General features: G+C 35.3%; 1 protein-coding gene across 2 annotated transcripts in view; it reads right to left on the bottom strand.

Annotated features, from left to right (window-relative positions):
- CDH19 (cadherin 19) overlaps positions 1-23643 on the bottom strand; it is a 112306-nt gene that overhangs the window by 51009 nt on the left and 37654 nt on the right. The window contains exon 1 of one of the 2 annotated variants that reach the window (XM_030265930.4): positions 12941-13061. The exons of the other annotated variant lie outside the window; for it this stretch is intronic. The gene's annotated coding sequence lies outside the window, so the exon portion shown is untranslated. Of the gene's footprint in view, positions 1-12940; positions 13062-23643 lie in introns of those variants that run through there. 2 annotated transcript variants of the gene reach the window in all.

The raw sequence follows: 23643 nt of genomic DNA, 5'->3' as shown, positions 1-23643 counted from the left end.
GAGAGGCTATGAGCTATGCTATTAACTTATTAAGAATTTATTTTGAAAAAAATCCCTCCAACTGAGCAGTTAAGGTTTATAAAGGCTATGTGGATTTAACAGAAAAAGAGGATGGCACAGTTAGAATTTTGCAATCTAGTGAAAACAATGGGACTGGCGTCAATTGTTGTTTAAGGTTCACAAATGTAATTTGCAGTAGCAGTGCTGAGGTAACAAAATGTGGTACAGCAAAACTGAAGAAGTCTGTTGAAAGATGTGTTATGAATCACATAATTTTGTCATGGGCAGCAAGTTTTACTGAGGGGCACTACATCATTTTGGATTAAGAGTATGGAATAATCAACAATTGGGCTGGGTTGTGTCAAGATGGATGTGAAAAAAATAATGAAAGAAACTATATATTTGCTTACTCCAGACAATTTCTTGCTTCTCAACTTCCTGATCACAAACTGAAAATCTTTTACCTAAAATTGATTTGAGATCACCCACGAACAGAACAATAACAGTTTTCTTTATTTTTTTTTGTCTGTTTAATTTTGCCTTCCTTCCCCACACCTTCTTCTTTATGCCATATTTAGCGACCGGGTAGAGTGAAATCATAAACCAGGCCTGCTGCAATGCAACTTTCCTAAATAGCATTGGTAAATATAAATATAATAAACATTCTTTGGGACCATTGCACTAATAAATGTATAGGGACATTTTTATCATTGGGTCTACCAATAACTTCAATTTTCTTAAAAAAAATTCTATATAATTTAATTCCCTCGAGTAACGAATTCTGTAGGTCTTTTTCATGAAGTTCCTGAATTCATGAGTTATTTATTTTAAACTTGTAAGTAAAAAAAAAAAAAAAAACCCAGCTCATGGGGGAATTACTACTACAGCTTTATTGCATTTTATGTTGCTTTATTTATTATTTTCTGGTATTTTAATTTATATTCCAGATTTCAATAAGATATTGAGCCTGAAAATTTACCATGCACGTTTAATTTGAAGAGCAGATTGACATTTGTATTTTTTCTGGGATGGGAGCTAATCATACAATCATATTTTATCCTTGTAGTTACATTTTTTGTCATTCCAGCTATCTCCTAATATTCCAGTGTTTTGGGTCCTTTCACAGTTTTCTGCTCAAGACTCATAAACTGTAGATAAATGACATGAAATGCAACAGGGCATGAAAAACTATTCAGACAAATAAAAAGAAGACTGTTACCTGCAATCAAAGAAAACAGGGAGCAGCTAGACATGCCACTATCATAAATTTCTTTGTGGCTCTATTATAACAGAAGGCTTTGGGGTTTTTTGTGATTTTGGGTAAGTTTGCTTTGTTCAGGAAGTTCTCATGGATTGTGAGATGCCATAGGCAGTTGCCTCAATGATAAGTTTTCTTTCATCTCCCTTTTCCAACCTCCACTGCTATTCAACACACTCTTGAATCCTTAGGGGTCTCTTACAGAAAACATCCTTTAATTCTGAACATTTTACATATATATATGAGTTTGGGTTTCCTTTGGTCATGTGCTTTTGGTATTTTTTTCTCTCAAAAAAAATTTTTTTTCTGTTATGGAGCATATGAACTTCACATTTTATGTGCTATAGCCTAGTAAACCTTCCACTGTAAGCATTAATTTTAACGAAATTTTCTGTCCTCTGGACACTCAGAATTAGAAGACCACTCAGGAATCTAGTGTCTAATTCATTACTTTCACAAAGTCCATCATATATGTCAGTGTAATAAAAGGAGGGTATTTGCAAAATACAGATATGTGCTTACTTAATTTTCATTGAAACTTCATTTGGTAGTGCTTCATAATTTCACAAGGCCTTTGTTTAAATAAAAATCAGATTAAAGTATCTACACAACTGACTGAAAATTCAAGCAGAGATAAACTGGGATTACTCCGTGGTCTCATGGTTTTGCTACAGGGAAACATGTAAACAAGAGGGCAATAAAAATATTTTAGTCCTGAATTTGTGCTGTTATTGCCAATTCCTGTCAGCCAGGAAAGTAAATTCTGTACATTTTCACTCCCATTTTCCTTCAAATTACTTTTGTGACCTCCTTGGCCCTAACTGAAATATGACTCCAAATACACATTGCTAATGCTGATTATGTTATTGTACTATTTCACCTTCGCTGTGCAGTATCAAAGGAGCAGAAACAAGGACAGGATATTGGCACAGTGCTATGGAATCTTAAACACAGCACAGAAATCCCTCTCTTTGGGAAGGGGCCAGGGCCATTATCCATGCTAAGAGAGCCAGCATAACAATATGAAAACAAAACAAAAAATGCCCGCTGGGTAGAAAGTGTCATTTTCCAAACAAATAAATACAAGGGTTTCAAGTTTTCTTAGTAGAACATTAAAATAAGCTCTACTCTGCAGAGTAATGAATAAATCTAGTGTGTTGATTCTACCCATTGCTGAAATGGTGTCAGGAAGGATTAGGTAAAACTAAAGGAGACAAATGCATGAAGCATTCACATACAACATCCAAGAGAAAAGAGGCAACATGCCAGATAGGACAGGGAATAGATGAAGGATTTTAGATCATCTGAACTTGTCTTTTGGGATGTCTTGCTATTTCCTTCTCTTGATAGACAATGAGTTGTGCAGAATATAAACAACAATATTTAAAATAAGCAAATACAGGAGTACTACAGCTTAAAATTTAAATATGCTTGAACAAAACATTTTACCTTGAGAAAATGATTGAACACTGAGCTATTTCAATGTTGAAAATTTTCAAGTTAAGTAATTTATCGAAAATTTTTCAATAGATTATTTTTCTCTGTGGAAGAGAATGAGAAGAGAAAAAATTGTCTCATAAAAATCCAGTTAGTTAATATAAGAAAAAAAAGAGAGTAGGCATTTTTTGTGTGGCTCACACCACTTGATTTTTTTTCAAATATTGGTATCAAACTGGATGCTGAACTATTTGCAGCTAGGATCAAGTAGAGACTCAATGGGCTTTGTGAAAAGGTAAACTTAAAATAAAATATGATCTATTATCAGGATTCTTGCAGAACAGTCTATTTGGAATTATAATCTTTGTGGAAACAGCTACTGATTCAATATACAGGGCACATAATTCATCTGTAATGAAAGCACTTCACCTTGAAGAGCACTTCCACTGGTTCTCAGTAGAACATTGTTCTATATTGAGAATTCAAGAGGGGAATTGTACTTAATGGTAAATGAATTTTAAGAGCTCTCTTTTTATCCCAACAGAGGACCACGCTGCTCTTCTGCAATCTTCTTAAAGAATAGTTTGCAGCTCATACCTTACAGTTTAACAGCTGTTTTCAGTAGTCTGCTTTTTCTCTCTCTTATTACCTCAGATACTTTTGCTGCCCTCTGTCAGCCCCACTTTTCTTTCAGTGGAGAAATTGTATGTTTTGAGTTGAACAAACTATAAGAAAAAAAAAGCAAAACAAAACAACACAAACTAAAAAGTTGTGGTTTTTTTGCCAGGTTATTTACTACTTGTACAATAGAAGGTTTGAAGGAAGAAAATGTCTGATAAGGTAGGAGAGTGACTATCATGCTTACACCATGTTTTATGGCTTCAACTCCTTCATAAAGATGGTTTATTTTGAAGGCTAAGGTTAATCTCTTGTCCCAGGACTTTTTCTTGTACAGTGTTGAGTTTGTTGAGCATCTTTAATACAAGGTTTAAGAACTACTTCCAACATCACTACATATAAATCCAAATGCTCATTCCTCTTCAGAATGCCTGAACAATATCACCTAAATGATGGGATTTATTTCTGCTGAGGAAGCAGAGGGATCAAAAGAACTGAAAGAAAATTGTTATTTCAAGGTAACATATTTTTTTGTTATTTTAGCACATTTTCCTAAGTGAAATACATTTATCACAAAGTAGAAAGTACTTGGAGCTTAAGTCCATTATCCATCTGATAACCAAGATCTTTCCTGATTTTCTCTTTCTAAATAGAAAGAGAACTTCGACTAGGTTGAGTTCAATGGAATAAATTGAGCTCTATGGGGTTGTGTTTACTGCAATCAGAAAATGGCAAACTAATCTAAACCCATGCCAAAAACTTCCCTGCTGTAAATGTAACCTATTTTCTTTATGTAGAAATGGTAGAGTTAAAGTGCATTACGACTATTGGAAAACAACACATGAACATATAAACATCTGTACAGTAATATTCTAAATTTTTTAAATAGTTCAGAAGTTTAAAGTCGAAAATAGATACCAACACTTGAAGTGCTGCTTTTTTACACGCCATTAACATCTCTGGTGGACTATATCTGTACATACAGGTTGTAACCTTTAAAGAACCAAAATGAGCTCAAATTTATCTTTGCAAAGGGAGCAGCTTGTACGTGATTTAATGGAAATGCTATAAATTTGCTTTTCTTTTACACATTTATATGTAACTATTTTTAAATGGTAAATAGTGGTAAACTATTATTATGTATCAATAACTAGCTGCCTAGTGAAGTAGACCTGAATACCTAAAACAATTACTGTTGAGATATGCCCTTTTAGAGTCTTTAAGTGTCTTCAGTGCCAGATACTTGAATTAATATTTTTTAATACAGAAATTTGTTTCAATTGCCTTTTATGACCATTTTTATAAATATTCTGGTACTTAAAAACAAAAATAGTGAGGTTTCTATGTGAAAACCATGTAGTTTAGTGCCTCAGATTTTCAAAACTTGTTTTCTTCAAATTAATTTCCTCTCTTGAGAGAGAGATGTGCGAACACACAAATTTAAATTCGATTTTTTTTTTTAAATTCAATTAAGATTTCATTAATTGTGAAATTATTTCTAACTAATCTTTAGCTAACTCTTAAGCTCATGTAGCAGTGTCGGGCGAGCCACAGCAGGCTGTGGCTGATAACCCCATCCCCCGTGGTCTGTCAGCAGCGCAGCCGTGGGCTGAGCGCCTGAGCCCGGTGGTGCAACTGGGCGACTGGCAGCAGGGCTGGGCTGGCTCAGCATCCCGGATATCCCGGGTTATCCCCGGATATCCCCGGTTATCCCCGGTTATCTCCTTCCCCAGCCCTGGGAGGCAGCGAGCCACCGGCGGCTGCTGAGGCTGTCGCCCACGGTTAAGCCTCGCATCAAGCAATCGATGCGTCTGATGGGCAAATACATCGCAGTGTCTTTTACACAGATGAACTTGCTGCCACTTGACGGAGTTCCAACCTTTCACACCTATTAAGGAAGGAAACAGTAATGCTGTCCTCTTCTCTCCGGGGTTTTCTATATGCTGCCCCGACTGTGTCCTAAATGAATCAAGAAATCAATTTGCAGCCTCTCAGCCTCAGTTAAATCAAACTTATTCACAGTTTCTGCTGAGTTAAAAACATCCCATGCTTCTCCTCAGTACCCACTGTCATTTTAACAAGATTTAGCAGAGCCTTGGCCAAAGCTACACTGTCCAAAATGTTTAGTTTTGCCTTTTTTTTTTCCTCTTTCTAGCTTTCCTTGTTACCTTTTTAATTAATGTATGACTTTACCTTTATTAGCATTGTTTGTACAAATTATTTCTTCTGCTACAATGATTGTCTGCTAAATACAGCTGCTAAATGAGGTATAAAATTAATTTTATCACCAGAAGAAGGGAGCATAATATGGAATAAAGTTCTTTTATTGAAAAACAGTGATTGCAAGATGAAGTATTACAGTGTTTATAGTGAACTTATAGATATTATAGGTAATAACCCAAGAATTTATCTAATTTTTTCATGCAAGTGTTTACTCTTTATGGCCTAGATAACATTTTTGCTTTTAATAATACAGAGCCTGAGGCACTCATGTTTTCTTGAGATGGCATTTATTAATGTATACACCTGAAATTTAAAGACTTAGTAATGTCCAATGAAGTCTTCCTAAATAGTCTATGGAAAGAGAAAAGTATCTGTGCTTAACAGCATTGTAAGAAAGTAAGCAGCATATTGAATCTAAAACACCATCATTCTGTACCAAGAGAATCTTGGCAATTAACCTAAGGTAATAAGTTACTTAAAGACATCTACAGGCAAGTCACGTGTTCCTCTATTAGGAATGTTTTCATTTCAGGTAGTGAAAGATGATTCCAGTAAAGGAAATTAGACCAGAAAAAAAGATGTTTCATAGATAAACTAATTTAAAAAAATGTTTAGAATTCTTAACTATTGAATATGTTATTTATATTCTTGGTACAAACTACTTTGAATTATAATATAAGCCCTCTTTTTTTTTTAGACCATTTTTTCCTAGATTGAGCAAAAAGAATAATGTTATCCTACGAAGTTGGCATTTCTTTTTTTTTTTTAAGTATATTTAAAAAAAGATAAACAAAAAATTTCAGGAAACTTTTTCTCATACATTTTAATCCCTGCTTTATGCAGCTGATCGCCAGAATGCTTTTTTACCATATGATTACTAAGATTTATGATCAATATGATCATAATGTCATAGTATTAATGGTATCATAACAACATATGAATCCTAACCACTATGTCATGTAGAAAGAAATAAAGCATATCTCTTCTGGATATGAGAAAACATCAAAACAAAAAGAAGTTTTATTACCTCACTTTATAGTGATTTTGTCATATATACATTAAAATTATCTCATTTTTCATGCATTAGAGGTAAATATGAGTGCAGTCTTTCACTTACATTAATTTATTCTCCAATAAGTTCTGCTATATTGGCCTGTAGGATCACCTCATTTCCGTGGTTTGGCTACAGTCAGCATTGCTCCAACATAGCCAGACATAAAAAAAAAGAAAGCCTACAGGCAACAATTATGAATTTCTAGAAATCTGAAGTTGCTGCCAGTGGAAGGCCACTGAAATAGTTCCAAGAGAGTTTATCTTCAGATATCCTACTGAAATAGTGTGCTTTTTACTCCCTTTGACATTTATGATTAGTAATACTCAAGAATACATCTATCATTTTTATGATGCAACAGTTTTTGCTGTGCTGTCTAGTTTTCATTTGAAACAAAATAGGCTGAATCAGATTGTAGTAGCTCAGACTTAAACAGTATTTCTCCACTTGGAAATCAGCTATTATTCTGAAGAGGCTATCTATCAGAAAAAAAAAAAAAAAGAAAAAAGGAATAAACAGGCAAACTACACTACAAAAACCCAATAGAGGGAAAAGCAAAAATCCATGATTTATGACAACTTAACAGTAATTCACATCTCTGAATTATTTATTTTTTGCAGTTTGTGCAATATAGGTGGCAAATGTGAATATAAATTTTTATTTCAGAGTTTCTTTGAAAGTTTAATGCATGCAACTATACTGTACTTGTAGACACTACATTTGGGAGTAAGTTCTTGCTTTAAATTTTCTTCTCTTCTGAGAGAATAATTTCATTTTGGGGGGAAATAAGCAATATTATCTACTGAAAATTACTTATTTTTAAAATATTGAATTATTTGGAGGCAGTTTAAGTTAATTAATCTCAGGTTTTCTCTTTAAGGACCCAGTGTAATGGAAACTTGGGTTTTGTTTTTTTTTGTTTTGTTTTGTTTTTTGGTGGGTTTTTTTTGTTAGTTCTCGGTTACCAAGAGCACACACATCTGGGTCCTTCAGATGGTGGCGGTGGAACAAGGCCTGCTCCTCAAATGAGGATCCTTCATGATCCAGTCTTGGACTGTCACCTGAGGATGGCTCAGGTGGAAGCAGTTTGTGGTGCTGCTCTGCAGGAGCCACCAGAAGAGAAGGAAAGCTCTGAAAAGCCCAGTCACAGCCGCAGTCATGGGCTGGCGCAGAGTGTTGGGCGTTGGAATGAGGAATCCCTGCCAGATTTCCACCCGCAGGAGCAGTAGTTGATGGGGCTGGTGTTGATCAGAGAGTTACATGGAGGAGGCACTCCCCTCTGTGGAGGCACCCCACAGAGACTGCTCTGTTGACCTGCCTGAACCTCTTCCTGGAGGGCAGCATCACTGCCACTGCCCCAGGCTTCAGGCCAGAGTGGTAATGTCACTCATAAAATTTCATATAGCTCTGATTAAAATGTTCAGGTAACTGGGCCCATTTATTCTGCACACTGTGAAATTGGCCTTATGCTGTGACAATCTTTGAGTCTAGGCTCTGTTTTCCTGAAATCTTTAAGTGGAAAAAAAATTTCCTTAATATGATCACTTAACAAAATAGTTGAGATAAAGAATTGAGTAGAAGAAAATTACAAGAGAGGGACCAGAAAATGGGTCTAATTTTCTAACTTTTGCACGCCCCTGAAAGAGTGCATATGAAAAGCCGAGCAATCATCACAGTTTATCTCTATGTGACATTTCCAAATGCTATTTATACGTTTTCTGGGTCAGTCTTTTATGAAAATAGCCATGTATGCCAGCTATCTAATGACCTGGCATTTGAAACCAATTCAATTTATATGTTAAATTTGATGTTAGGGGAAAACCAATACACTTAGCACATTTTTGTTCTGTAAGACTAGTTGTCATCTTAATTTGTCTGGAAACATCTTTTTATTTTCCTGGAGTATCTCATGAGATATAAAGTAACATAAATCATTCTAGCTTTTCTACTATTGGGAACTACTTTTAAAGGTAAATTTTGGCCTAGTCAATATACATCACACTGATACATATAAAAAAAGCACCAGCAATGCCCTTAATGTTCTCCAACAACTATCTGCATCTCATAGGGGAGTCAGAAATCAGCTGTTGCAAGTTAAGCTGAGCAGCAATTGAAAGCAGCACTGCTTTCTAATTTGTTAGCAAAGATGGAAGGTTTACAGTTTGCATTATGTTGGCACTAAGTCTCCTCTCTTTTCTATTCCTGAATTTTTCTGCAGGATTCATGGGATGCTAAAGTGCCTGAAAAGGATGTCCTGAGTGTGACATATTATTACACCTCATGGACCCTTGTACAATGACATTTTTTTGTGTTTTTCACCTGAAGTATGAATGAGAGAAGGAATCTACTCCATTTAGAGAAAAAAAAATCTCATTTAATATTGCTTCAAATGACAAAATTAAATGTCTCATTTAATATTGCTTCAAATGGGTAAATCAAAAGGGCAAGAAAAGTTAGGAACACTCCTATATTTTGTTTGTTTCCATCTACTCAGAAATACATGACAATGCATCAAGGCACTAGGGATCTTCTCCACCAGTTTGCACATATGGGCTGATGTCAACATGTAACTCAGAGCATGGGTAACAGCATGTGTGCTGTATGGCTATTTTCAGTGACTGTCCAAAAAAGATGCAGAAAATATTTAGAGTATTTTGCATTATATAAATTCTTACAAGCAGCTGTGTTATGATTTTTATTAACAAAGTTTGTTGGCAGATTTCTTGAGATTTTCAGAGTGCATCAAATCCTCCAGAAATCACAGAATTATGAATCACAGAATTATTTAACAAGGAGTCATATGTGTTTTAATTTTGGATCCCGTGTTTGGTCTTACCCATGGAGTGGGAAGAAATCCTAGGGAGTGAGCTCTGTTCACTTGTGACTGCATCCAGGGAACCACAATCTCTTTTCAAAGATAATTCAGATATAGATCTTTGTTCCATTTCCTGATAAATTCTGCTTGGTGTGTATAGATCTCATTTAACAATTTAAAGTTGTTAAAGAGATGTTAAATAAATATAGCTTTATTCAAAAACATTTGGATCCTCTTTTATTTTTTATTAAGCAGTTTTGACAGATTACATTATCCCACCTAAACTTATGAATCACAGGAGGCTGATATTCTCTACATACCCTAGATATCCTATTCACCTTTCTGGAGAGGTTCTCTACAGAGAAAGGAGCATGTAACCACACTGTCTTTACCATTTGACAAGCATTGTTTCTTTAACTTCCTTTTAATTTTTGTAATCTTGGTAAAGAAAACTTATCACTTTGACTACACCATCCAAATGCTGACAATGAAAAGCCTCAAACCTTCTTTATGGTGCATGACAATGAGCACAGAGCATACAAAATATTTGTTAACATACTAATAATGTCTATTATTGCTTAATATGCTTGTAAACCCAGTCTTAAACAGAAAATTTTAAAGCAAAATAAAACTTCATGATCTTTATTTTTCTGTTTTATTTAACACTGTCTAAAAGATCTGTAAAATACTGAAAAAATTTGTAGGCTTATTTTGCAGATCTGGTTACATTTTAATCACATTAAATACTAAAAATAGTATTCAGTCACACAATTCAGTAATTCTTTTGTTACTTATATTTTTTTATTTACACTACTAGGATGTCTTTTGGCTTCCAAGGTGTCAAAATTATGTGTAAAAAGTAAAATGTTGAATGACATCTTATGCTTCTTCTAACGTTTAGTCAACAATTTTAAAGTTACAACAGCAGTCATTCCCTAGTTATTAAAAAAAATATAGAGTGCCAATGCAAAAAAGAGTCTTCCCTCCAAAAATTTAACATTGTATCAGAGTACATGTATTAGAGTTCTCCCTCAAGTCTTAGTAATCTTCAGGTATCATGTTTTTAATTTCAGTGCTGTATTTGCAGATGCAAAGTATTTTACTGAGGCTTACTTTCTTTGTTTTTCTTATACTTTTATGTTAATTAAATATCCCTTTTTCCTTAATTATGTTTTCTCAAAAGAAGTTTGCTTTAACAGTTAGGTCAGTGGCCTAAGATTGAAAGATTCTAATTTAATACCATGGTCCTTGCTATGTTTGTGTCCCTAATAAAATGCCTGGGAGAAATGTTCTTTTGCAAACATTGTTAACAGTTACATCTTGTTAGCAGCAGCAACTGCAATTTCTTTTGTGCTGCAGGCAATGTACATGCAGAGAAGAGACCTTGACACGTGTATCCAAAGCAGAATTATGTCCCCGGTCTGTCCCATGTGGTCTTGAGCCACATCAGCTTTCTCTGCATGGATGTGTACCATGTCTGCTTAGCAGGGTCTGGAATGGATTACCAGGATAGCTGAGATGGCCATAGACACTCTCTGGCCCTTTGATTCATCCATTTGCAGAAACAAATATGTTGTTGCATAAAGAAAATTGGAAGGACAGATAAGAAAAATATTGTGACACATCTCACTCCCTTTAGCATCAAAAGGGTTGGAACACAGTTGAAATTGAAAAAAGTTAAGGAATGGTGGTGGAACCTATCTCTACTGCCTGTGGTAAAAATCAAAGCTTTGTGTGACTTACAAAGTAAAAGGAAAATAATGTCTTTTACCTAAAAAATATCCAATATTTTAAATCAGTATTATCTATTGTATTGTTAGATCTGTTGGCAAAATTCTTATAAATTAAACCCATTTAAGAAATAGCCAAATCTTTCTGATTAAGCTAAAAAAGAGGATTCCAAGCGTATTTTTAGAAAATATGATGAAAAGACCACACAATGGAAATTTCATCCAAAAGTATATACATAAAAAGTATCAAACCAAATAAACCAAAGAGTAATGATAAAAAGCAACAAGTAGCTTAAACCACAGACATCATTAAAGTTATGCCTGTATAGCATTTGATACATTATTTTCTTATTTCAATATCAAATTATGCTGATACAGTCTGAAAACTACTTCATATCAGCAATTGTAAAACATTGTGACACGTGAAAGTATATAGACTTCATTTTTAGGATACTATACATTTTTAAGTTTTGAATATAAAGTGTGCATTATAGTTGCATAAATTACCTTACACTGGGTAAAAGAAGTTAAATTTTGCTTCTAATTATGCATGGCTTTCCTCAGTAGATTTGTGACTTTGTTCGTTAAATTTAAACTACTTTTCTTTGAGTATTTTGTGAGCAAGGCCCTCTCTCATCCTGTCTTCATTACCTTAAAATAAGTCCAAAAATAGATTTTCGTTATCTAGCTCTTTCATTGATGCATTTTTTATTCTGTAAAAATGCAGAAAGTCTGAACTCCTGTCACAGCCCTATATTCATTTTATGTAAGTGCTTGGTTCACCACTTCCAACAGAAAAATGCTGAACATTGAAATGTATCTTCATAACTCCTAAAACTGAGTCCACAGATCAATTTTTGCACCATAGTGCAAATTCATCCAGGTGTAAAAGTAAAGTAGTTTATCTGAAGTGCTTTTGCAACCATAACTGATTAGAAGTAACAGTCTATAAAAAAATAATATTATAATGCAAAAGCTGTGTAATTCCCACCAGTTTCATGGCAAAATAATTTGCAGAAATGAACAAGTTGACAGACATTCAGTATTTTAATAACAAATCAACAACTATTAAATATCTCTGGGCTATACTTTACTGGATGTGTTTTGGCTAGAGTCTATTTGAAGAGTCTGAGCTTTAAAAATAAATTGTAGCTATACGTCCTAATAGAAGGGTTACAAAAGAAATATGCAATGCAAATATTTTGCCTGTGTATGTAATGCACTATTATTTGTAAAACTCACTTGCTAAGAAATTGCCATTTCACCCTCAAGATCTGACAAAAGTGGAGGCACACATTTTCTGTGGTCTGAAAGACTTGGCAGTTGCTAGCTGGAGATTATAAAAAGAAATGGAAACAGAAATATTAATGAAAACAAGAAAAAAGAGATATTATTTCTGTTTCTGGAGTGAAGAGTAACAAGACAAGGAGTTCCTTTAAAACAGGAGAATTTTCACTCTTGATGCCACACTCAAAAATTGTAGGCAAACATTCATGACAATCACTTGCATAAGTGCAGCTGGGTCTTGCAAAAAACAGATGAACAAAATGATTGAACACAAAACAAGCATAGTGAGTATTTCTTCTGGTAAATCCAATTTATGAATTTGGAATCTTACAGATGCAGAAGTTAGACAGTGGACTCTGAAGAAATAACAAAAGCAAATCTCTCTTTCTAGAGGTTTTGAGGGCCTCCTGGGTTTCTTTTTGCCTTTTGTGTCTTTTACACTAGAGGCATCCAGATAAATGTTTTAAGTTTGATTTTCGAATATAATAAATTAAGAAAAAAAAACCAGAGACATATCTTACCTGTGTAACTTCAGGGCCTTCTAGAGGATTAAAGGAATGGATATTGCAAACAGTTGCATGAAACATGGGATGCAGAGAAGTAAGCAGTCCTGTTTTACTTCAAAAATCCTCAGAAAGCTCTAGGAGTTACAGCTTCCTGCCAGTATAAGTCAGTTCTGCTTTTACTTTTGAAAACTCACAGTATGACACTGCTTACTGCGTGCTATTTTGGGTGCCCTGAGTAAAACTATGAACACAGGCACTTTTGTGCAAAACATCATAAAGCCTCTCTGATGTTCATTCAGAGTCCAGAATTAAAATGCAGAAGGCTCTAGCAAGGAAAATACAAGCTGATTTTCTTCTTCCTAGTGGAAAAATAAAGTACTCCTTGGCAAGTAACCAGGGTGGTGGGAAGGTAATTTATTTTGTGTGAGAGCATTTTGCAAGTGAAAGGGATATGTCCTCTGTTTAGAGATTAGTCAGGGAAAAAAATGGTCAGTTTAGAGCAGTCACAAAAGTTAGTCAAAGAAAAGAGTTTCTATAGTCTGGGTTTTGCCCTCTGGCCATTTTTTTTTCCACCAAATAATTTAGTTTCAAGAATCATACAATCTTCACACTGAGTAAAAAAAAAATATACCCAAGATATTGGTTTATCTTCTTACATGTTTCTAGAGACATTAAATGAATGCCCGTTCTTTTGTTATAATTCTCTGTGGAAATTGAATTTTATCTACTAGATAGTGTTGGGGTTTTATAGTAAAAAAAAAAAATCCAATTAAAAAAACCCACAAACCCTAAGTAAAAATAATGTGGAATAATTATGCAACAAGTTATAATTTTTCGTAGACATCAGCTTTTATCTTAAGTCAGTTTAGGAAATTTTGAGCAATAATTCAAATATTCATTGTGCCTTTAAAAAAATGAGGATATTTGGAAATAACAAGAACTGTGTATTGCAGTAGCATTTCAGTAATTATTATGGAAGACATGTTTGTGGTGGGATAATTTAGAGCCTAGTGCTACATCAGTTATAGCTCCAGGCCAAGAAGATTTCTGAGAAATCCTAAATGGGAAAAAAAAAAATATATTTTTTCTGACATAATGTGTCCTGTTAATGAAAAAACTAAAACTAAAAAAGCTCCAAGCCAACCATCTCAAGAAAATTCTCTCTCCCTTTTTCTTCTTCCTCATATAACCTCAGAAAATTTAATAACTCTTTCTACGTGGAAATGGAAAACTTCTTGTCTGTACCTCTGTCACATATGTTGTCCCTTTTCTTTCTTTTTTTTTTCTTAATTTAATTAAATAAGTTGTGGACAGCTCTTCAGATCTTAGTCAGATGTTCAGGGATTTCATGGGTTGGACATGAGAGATGAGGAAATGTGACTCTTTAGCATGGGCAATGCTATCAAACAACATGATGAGACCATGGTCTGTAAATGGAACAGTTCTGGTTGATGCAGATGTGAACTCTGGTGCCTTAGCTATTGCTGAATCCCAGTTTAATGTATTTACATCTAGATGTCAAGGTCAAATTAACATATACCAAATAAACACAAGACTCCCCCTCATATCATAGACTTTAAAACTTGAATTGAATGGGCTTGAAGTAACAAAGGAAAACTGTCCACCCATCATGTCCATCCTGACAGAGTCAGAAGGACTTGTTCTCTATAGGAAAGTATGATGTAAATTATCTGAGAAGCTGGATTTTTGTAAGATTATTCAGAATCACTTGTGAGTATTTTGAGGATAATCTCCTGAAAACTTCTTGAGGATTATCTCATTTTAATTACTTTAGTATAGGTAACATAATTTCTGTATCAGGCTGGAAATGAATACAGTTTATCAATTTATATACAGTTTTAGCTTTAGAGGTAGATAGATCAGCTATTTTTTTTTCCTCAAATCAAATGAAACATCATAATGTTAAACAGGTTAAGGTTCTTTGACAAAGCTTTGTTCCTTGTACACATTGTTACATTATTTAATTATTCATTAACTTATTAGATCAAAAACAAGCTGTCAGATATTTACTTCTGCTGCTCTTACTTCAAGCATTTTTTCCTGTGCTAGAAAAAAATTGATTTGTCTAAATCTTGACATTAAATTTGAGTAAGGGAATTAGAATCAACTAAGATCACATCTTCATATCTTCTACATCAAGCTTCATTTTATGTTTGCTTTTTTGTTTGCTTGTTTTAAGAAATGAGAATGTTTGGTGAGACCTGCTATTTAGTGAGAATGTTTAGTGAGAATTTACTGTCTATTCATGTTCTGATATCAGCTCTGTACAGATTGAGGTAGAGCAAACCAGAAAAATGTGAAGAGGAGACAGACACTCTCCTAAGTTCTGGAAACTGAAGAAGTGTAATTGGAATTCAGATACATGATACTACTTGCCACCTGGAAAAAAACAGCTTTTCTATGGGTGAACTATGCTTCTCACTGACTTTCTACTAATAGAGAAGGAGTGACAGTTCATTCACCAAGGTAGAATTAACTAGACAAATTAACTACTGCTGACAGTTGGTAAACAAGATATTCTCATTTACTGAGAATGTTGGATCTTGTCACAGGATATAATCTAAGTAAGATGTGCCATGTGAAGCAAACATAAATGAACACTAGAAAGCAAACAAAAATAGAAATTTATTGGAAATTCCTATTGAAGAATTGATGAATGGGACTGGCCAGAACAATAACCAGGTTTTTTGCGGCTTTCGGGGGTCACTTGCGGCTGTCCCCCGTCCCTCCCCGGCCCCCCGGGACCCCTCCGGCTAGCTGTCCCCTCAGGGGACCGGGGTTTGCCGCGGTCCCGCTGCACTGGGCTTACCAGGCAGCGGCTGGGTTAGCACGGTCCGAGCGGCGGTGCGCCTCGGTCACCGCAAGGAGTCGAGATAAAGAGACAAAGAGAGGTCAGTTGTATGCAGTCCAGAAAGATTGTATTGCCTGAACAGTTGCAGGGACAAAAGACCCTGGGCTATTGCCCAGATACAGTTTTATACAGCAAAATTAAGAGATAAGGTCTAAACAATAAAGACAGTGTCCAGCATGGGCTCATCAGAATCACCCCAGGGGTCAGGTCCAATGGGAACTGCTCAGGGGTGGGGAGAAGGGGGTTTACAGAAAGGTGCTGAAGCGAAGCTTTCCCGAAACAAAGGGGCATACATAAATGTATCTTTCCCTCATACCTAAATGTATCTTTTCCCCAGCTTCCAACTCCCCAAGGCCTTTCTAAATCCCTTCCTCCACGATACCACGCTAGCGTGATAGCAACAGTTTTTGACAAGGTGAAGATAGTATGCAGCTATAAGAAAAAAGCTAAAGCTAGCTGTATAGGCTGCCCCTTAAAAAAAGAAGCCAAATGAAGGCTGATTCACACAATTATGAGAAAAATTTTCGAACTCAGAAGAAAACACATACTTATTCCCAGTACAATGTTCTCATGTGATAAACAGTCTCTGCTTCTCCTTGTGTAGGCACCTGTTAATGATTAGCAGGCTTTTCAGTATTAATATTAGATGAAATAATTTGGACTGTCATCTGAGAATGAAAACTTGTACCTGTTAGCTCTTTCCTGATCTCACAGACCATGATATTTCTTCTAGAGAGGGACCTCAGCTAAATGGGAGAGTTCAACAGAATAATTCTACTCATCACCTGAGCAAAACCTTTCAGGAGGTTTCGAGGGGTTGAGTAATTTTTTAGTACCAAATAAATGAGTTGCTATAGAGAAAACGGGAACTAAAAAATACAGTTAACCTGTTTGGAGTATTTTCTTTCACTGTCTTTATTGCAATTTAAAATAGGAATTTTATCCATCTAAAACATAGAGCCTAAATTAAGTGCTTGCTTAGAGTTAAGAGCATAATAAATTTGGAATTGAAATATCTATATAATTTAAAATATCTATATAATTTAAATCTTGGTTGTTGATCAGCCAACAATAACATGATATTTATTTACTTCTTTTAAATAACCTGAAATATAGTGATCAATCATATTTTATGGATATATCTGTACACGCTATAACGACTTGAAGAGACAGTCTTAAGGATTCAGGTGAGTTAGTTACCTGTATTTTCTTTTTGTTTTAAAGACAATATATCCCATTTTCCAGAAACTGAACAAAAAATAAAGATGGAAAAACACATGTGAATTGTTTGGTTTTTAAAAAACTAAAGAATACTGTAAAAAAAAATTAAAGGGCTTATTTTTCATTCAAGGAGATGTACTCTTTGACATTTACCTAAGTGGACTGATGTCATAAGATTTCACTGTCTTAGGCTCACTCAGTAAGCTGATATCAGAGTAAGTTGAATTTATTCAGTTAAGGAAAGGAAGTATGGGGAGAGAGGGACAGAATTTCCATCATTTCAAGGGGAATGCTTTTCCCTACTACCTCTGTCCAGATCATGGCTCCTTGGAATTTGCATTTCAAATTTTCATCAAGCTAAAAATAATTACTCCAGGATAGGTAAATAGCCAGCACAACACTTCTGGAAAGTGGAAATGCCGTGAAAATAGGAGTTTAATTGCACACAATAGCGTGAAGCCATTCATAATATCTGTATCTCTGGAGACTCAATACTGAATGGTGGGAATTGCGCTGTTTGTTTTGTTCTCCTATTGTTGAGATCTTTGACATTTCTAGATGGACTTTTTAATGGGGATTTTGATATGCAGCTTTTCCTAAAGCTAGTCTTACTTATAACCACTTAAGGAAGGTATAGCTTCAAGAGGAACCAAGTGGAACCAAGAAAGAACAGAAGTAAGGTCTGGAGGGCTTCATAGGCTGAAATGCAATAAGTTTTTCTTCACTCCTGAGCAGTCTCTTGTCACTATACAAAGCAAATATATGATGTTGAATGAATTTCTTTTTTTTTTTTTTTTAATGCCTCTGATTTTTTTCCCTTCCTTTCATCTTTAATAATTTGCAACTATAATTCCATTCCCACTAAAATATCTTACAAGTCAGATTCTGGAAGAGAAAATAGAAGTTACACATGAGTCACTGTAAATACAAAAATGGATGGATTGATCTACAATATTAATGAGAGTCTTTTAAATTGAATTATCTGGAATCTATTTAAAAATAATTTTGTGTCTTTTCTAATATTATTTAATGATAATCTTGCGCAATTTTTTTTGCTTTCTGTGAAATGATTATTTTTTTCCAGAGGGAGAAAAGTTTAATGAATTGCAGCAAAATATAATTACTTATGTGTGTACTTATTGGCTTGTGTGAAAAATCTGTGTAAATGGTGCATAACCAGTCATTAAAAGAACCTGAATATCTCACAGTAATCAGATCTTTCCAAAGACGTTTCCTTTCTCTTTTACTTTCCTTTACCCTTTCCTTTACTTTTCTCAATGAATACTGTTATGATATAGTGTCTTTTTCCACTCTGTTTCTATCCCCACCACAAGATAGAACCAAATAAGAATGAATTCAGAGCAGGTAAATCTTCTAGATGATCCCCTGAAGGAATGGGAATGTCTTACTATTAAACAGTGTTTAGATATAAATTGAATAAAATAGGAGATGTCATCTCTTCTCTATCTTTAGCCTGAGGTTTCATGCTGATAATCAGATCCTAAGAGCCTGAACTGGGTTGGTATCTGTAAGTAACTAGTTTATATTCTCCCTTCTCTGTAGAGAAGACAGTGCCTGTCACGAAATAAATATCATATGTAGTGCAAGGATCATTTTGTTATTCAGCTGTGAATAACAAAAGTTGTTGAAGAATAGCAAGACAAATATTTTTTTCCATTTGTTTAAATAACCCTCATACACTTTTTCATATACATGATCAGTCTCAGTCACCTACAAATGTTTAGAGCTTTTCTACTTTAATGTAAGTAGCAATATAAGTCTTAGTACACCCATTTACATGTAGAAAAAAAATTATGCATGAAAAAAGAAATATTAGAAATATCAAACATATGTTAATGAAGGAAAAATATGATTGTGTCTGATCAGCCCAGTATCCTGATACATTATAATATCCCAATTTGAAAATAAATGTAGAAATTAATACAACTGGAATAGGGACTACAAGGCTTGGGCACTTATGGAACAGACACTTATGTACAAATTTCAGTGGCAGAAAAGTAACTGTGCTGGATTAGTTCAGAAACGCTAAATTAAATTTTCCAGTTTCAGAAATGTCAATGTGTTTTAGTTAGTTAGTTTTATTTTGTTTAATTAATCCTCGTGATATTTCAATTCTGAAAAATGAATGACATCAAATAAAACAAAATAAAATGAAGGTTCTCATCTGAAGAATTCCATAATGTCAACACTCCACCCCATATTCCACCAGCAAAGCTTAAATGATAGCTTGGAAGACAATTGTGAATTTTAAATCCTTTGAGATAAGCTGCTGGGTAAGGATCCTACTCTTATCACTTTTGCCACAAGGAAGATGAAAACAGAATGCCAAGTATTATTATTATTTGATTTTTGTTAATGGGTACTAAAAAGATTACACAGGACAAAGTACCCTCAATCTATGTTCAGTGTACCACCCTAAACCTCTACCTTATTTTGATTTCTAGGGCATAGAGGAAAGGAGTAGAACAATTTTTCCCCCTTTTTTCTACATTGAGATTCAGAGGTAGATGCTCAGCAGAAAAGAACTTAATACAGTTTCCAGTTGCACTCTGGGCACATCAATTTAACCTAAAGTGTGATTATAATGACAATTATGCTAACTTGTTTTCTTTCATTTTTACCTAGAGGAACCTGTGACTGGATCTGCACCATCTGCCCTGGGTGGTAGGCCAATGCCTCCACCCAAATGGAGCTGTTGAAGGGGGAATCTCCACTGCAAATGCCAGACTGAGCAAGTCCCAAGATCTTTCTCTTGGGGTTGAGATGGGCAGCAAGGAGGGGTAATGGCTTTAAGGAGGTGTAATAGCTTTAAAGTGAAAGAGGGTGGATTTAGGTGAAATATCAGGACGAAATTCTTTACTGTGAAGATGTTGAGACACTGGAACAAGTTGCCCAGAGAAGCTGTGCACACCCATCCCTTGGAAATATTTAAGACAAGGTTGGATGGGGGCCTGCTTTAGTGGAAGGTGTCCCTGCCCATGCTGGGGAGTCGGAACCTTAAAGGTCCCTTCCGAGTCAAATCATTGTGGGATTCTTTTCAATGATTCTGTGATTTTTAAATATCAAAGACATGAAAGATAGCACTGAGTAACTGCTGTTTGCAAAATGCTCCTATTTGATCTATGAGCAAGACAGGGAAATGCAAATGTACCTCGCTTCATTGGCCACTGCGTACAGTCTGCCAATTAGACCAGCTGATGCCCTGACGTGAAGTCTACATGACTAACAGCATGGAAATGCATTGACCTCGAAGAGTCAGAGTCAAGCAACAAAAAAGACCTTGTGTGACAAAATCTGGGGAGAAAAATGAGCTGGTTAAATGAGATATTTCACAGTAAACTGAAAATATTCACAAAGCCTCTTCCTTTTAAAAACTTTATCTCTTCTTGTGTTTTATTCTTTGGTACAAAACATATAAGTTGTTACTATGGAATTGTTTCTATGAATTTGTGTTGTAAATTACCCACTGGAGGGGGAGGAATGTATATATGTATGTAATTGATAGTGTTGTATCAAAAGGACAATTGAAATATAGTACAAATATAAAATAGAGATTTTAAGCTGTTCTATTTTTTGAAAGGGGGGGTTGTTTTCACAAAACAGCAGAGAATAAGCAGGACAGTTGTGTAATGATGCTGAAGCAATCTTGTGAGGGACAATTTCACAGGATTAAGGAAATTTTCTGCTAGAGGACACAAAAGAATCAAAGGAAAAAAACTTGGGGAGGAGGTGCAGGGCAGGAAGCCACATCTCCTCTCCACAGTTATGCAGAAGTCTAGCCAAAATTAAATATGTGTAGACAAATTAAGTAGGCTGTGGAGAAAGGGTAGGAAGAGATCAACTGTTCTAAATTAAAACATCCAGTTCATCTTTCCAAGAATAAACCAGATGGAGAAACTGTGACTGGATTGGTTTGGACACTAGCCAGATGGGGGACCAGTTATTCTGGCAGCCAGGAGAAAGGGGAGAGCAACCTATGAGAAGCACAGCAAGGTCCCAGACAGATGAAGATGTGAGTAGCCCAGGAGCAAGGTCAGCCCTGCCTTGGGTGCTGGCCAGCTCACCTGCAGCAAGATGGAGAACAGCATGTGCAGCGGTCAAGCTGCTGCCTTCAGGAGCCAACCCACCTCCCGTGTCAATAGCAAGGCTGTGGGGCTTCACACAGGGAAGGATGCTGATAGCAGAAGAAACTATTGTTGTCACTGGATGACTCTGCTCTTTAGAGAAGGTTTAGAGAATCAGGAAGCTAAATCTAGCGAGGATGAAATGGGGTGCTTGGATTCTGTGGTTTCATGCAAAACACTTAAGATCTACTTTTTATTTTTCACCTTGGCCAGATAACATGCTTTGTGAAGTGGATATTCAAATTTCCCAGTATTTTTAAGGTCAGCAGTAACAAATATTTTATTTCCAGTCTCAAATTTGACCATTTTGAAAAAAGTTTTCTCTGTATCATGTTTTTGTGTGTGAATATTTTATAAGCTGTAAAGGTGAAGTCTTCCTTTTGCCTAAACAAAACTCCATGCCTATATGCAAATGCAGATTTGAAATCTGAAAGTTTGCACCATGAAACTATGAAAAAATGCATGGGACAGAGGATGAGTATAGCTCTTTGTCTTGCCTCTCATATTAATTTCAGGGATTAGTGCTATATGTGCTAGAAAGCTAAACACGTCCTTGTATGCAGGGCCCATATGTACCGTGGAGCATTCTCTAGTGATGGCAGCTACCTGGTCAGAGCATGGAAGATCACTGAAACTGGTATGAAAATGAATATCAGAGCTAATTTTAATAAAGAGTATATCCATAGCTATTTAGTTCTGCACTACATTATATGGACTTAACAATTTTTTCCTTCAGCCATCGGTATCTCCATTTTACTACCTCTGTAGAACTGCAGTTTCCCAATAAACTCCTAAATCCAAACAGTGTTTCAGATCTTTGCTACCATCAGTTGGGACTGTATGAAGAAAGTAGCAGTTTCAAGATTTACAGCTTGTTAGTTTAAACTATGTTACAGAATACAAAATTAAATGGCACGTGCCACTGCAAGCTCTGTATTAAAAGTATGCTCCAGGCCTGACCTGCAGAGAATAATTTCTGCATATTCTCTCACATGGCTCTATAATAACTAAAAAAAGAAAAATATCTACTATGCCTATGTCTAATAAGACAATCAGTTTATCAGATTTAGATTGCAGTGACTTAGGGCCTGACTGTCAGTGAGTGATGATATAAATGCCTTATAAATGGACTATATCTTAGGACCTCCTTTTTCAAGACAGCCAGCTCAGCCTTCGAACTCTGCAGAATAAGGTCTTTGCTAGTTATGGGTTGCAAGTTTTGTGTTGAGGAAGCATCACATGCTCCAGGATTTGTCACGCTTTACCTGGATTCATTTCTGAAAATCTTTATTTTTAGCTTGTTTAAAAATAAAAGAGGTTATCCAATGTTCAGTTTAATAATTATCTAATTTTGTTTTCTCTTTCTTTGGCTTTGTAAAATTGTGTAGCTGTGTATAGACATGCATTTTTGTGTATAGCTCTACACACTTTGGTAGCTGCTTAATATCCATATTCATCAGCTGTGTTTGATGCAGAATGAACTTTCTGTGACCCCGGAGTGAAATGCTGCAGAAGAGGCACAGTATAAGAGTAAAGACCTTAAAATTATGGGCAGAGGATGGTGCCAGAGATGACATGCCGATGTTTATGAGGAGGATGTAACCTGGTAACCTGGGTAAGCATGTAAAACATGCATATATAGTGCATTTGGATCAGACATGGTCCTGCAGACCAATGAAGAAAGATCAAGATACTACAAATGGAAAAAAAAAAAAAAGAAAAAATATGTCAGGCAGTGAGGAGAAAGATGTTATCCATCCCAAGAGTCAGCTACTTCCAGTGAAGGGCTACAGATGCCGATGCTCCAATGCAAAATTTCCTTCAACCCTCACTGAAGCTACAGACCTCAGCACACAGCAGGGCACTAGAAAGGATGAGCACTTCACCAGAAAAATAAAGTGAGCATACCAGGAAATTTGAGCACAGTAATTTTAGTTGTCCATATTTTGAACTATGGATTATTAATATGGAAATTGCGATAATATTAGTTATTATTTCATTTGACTCTTGAGACTATAATTTGAAAAAGAAGTTCTTGATTTTGAAGAGAATGTGTTTGCTGCCCTTGGTTAATAACAAGATTTGAGACAAATCAATTCCAAAGTAATTTAAGCAACATATTCTACAGATCAGGTGCACCAAACTGGTAGCACAAGTATGCATTTACCACAGTATTTTGGAATCTGAGATTCTCTGTTCATCAGACAAGGTAAGATTTTCCCTATAGCACAAAGCTTTTGGTGTAGTCAAGAAAAAAGTTAAATGCTTATAAGTAGCTATTTATATGTCTTTGCTCAGCATTCTGAACACAATAAAAATTTATTTAGTTCACACACAGAAAAACCCAATCCAGAAAATAAATTAAAAAGAGTGTTGCCTTCTCATTTCAGCTAAAAGACTCAAGAAGAATATTTAAGATGTTGTTTATAACTTTAACTTTGCAATCTCTTCCTAGGTCAAAGCATATATTGTACATGTTT

This window comes from Taeniopygia guttata, chromosome 2, assembly GCF_048771995.1.
Source record: "Taeniopygia guttata chromosome 2, bTaeGut7.mat, whole genome shotgun sequence".
Taxonomy (NCBI): domain Eukaryota; kingdom Metazoa; phylum Chordata; class Aves; order Passeriformes; family Estrildidae; genus Taeniopygia; species Taeniopygia guttata.
The sequence above is the reverse complement of the archived record's forward strand: the minus strand, read 5'-3'. Positions and strand labels throughout refer to the sequence as shown.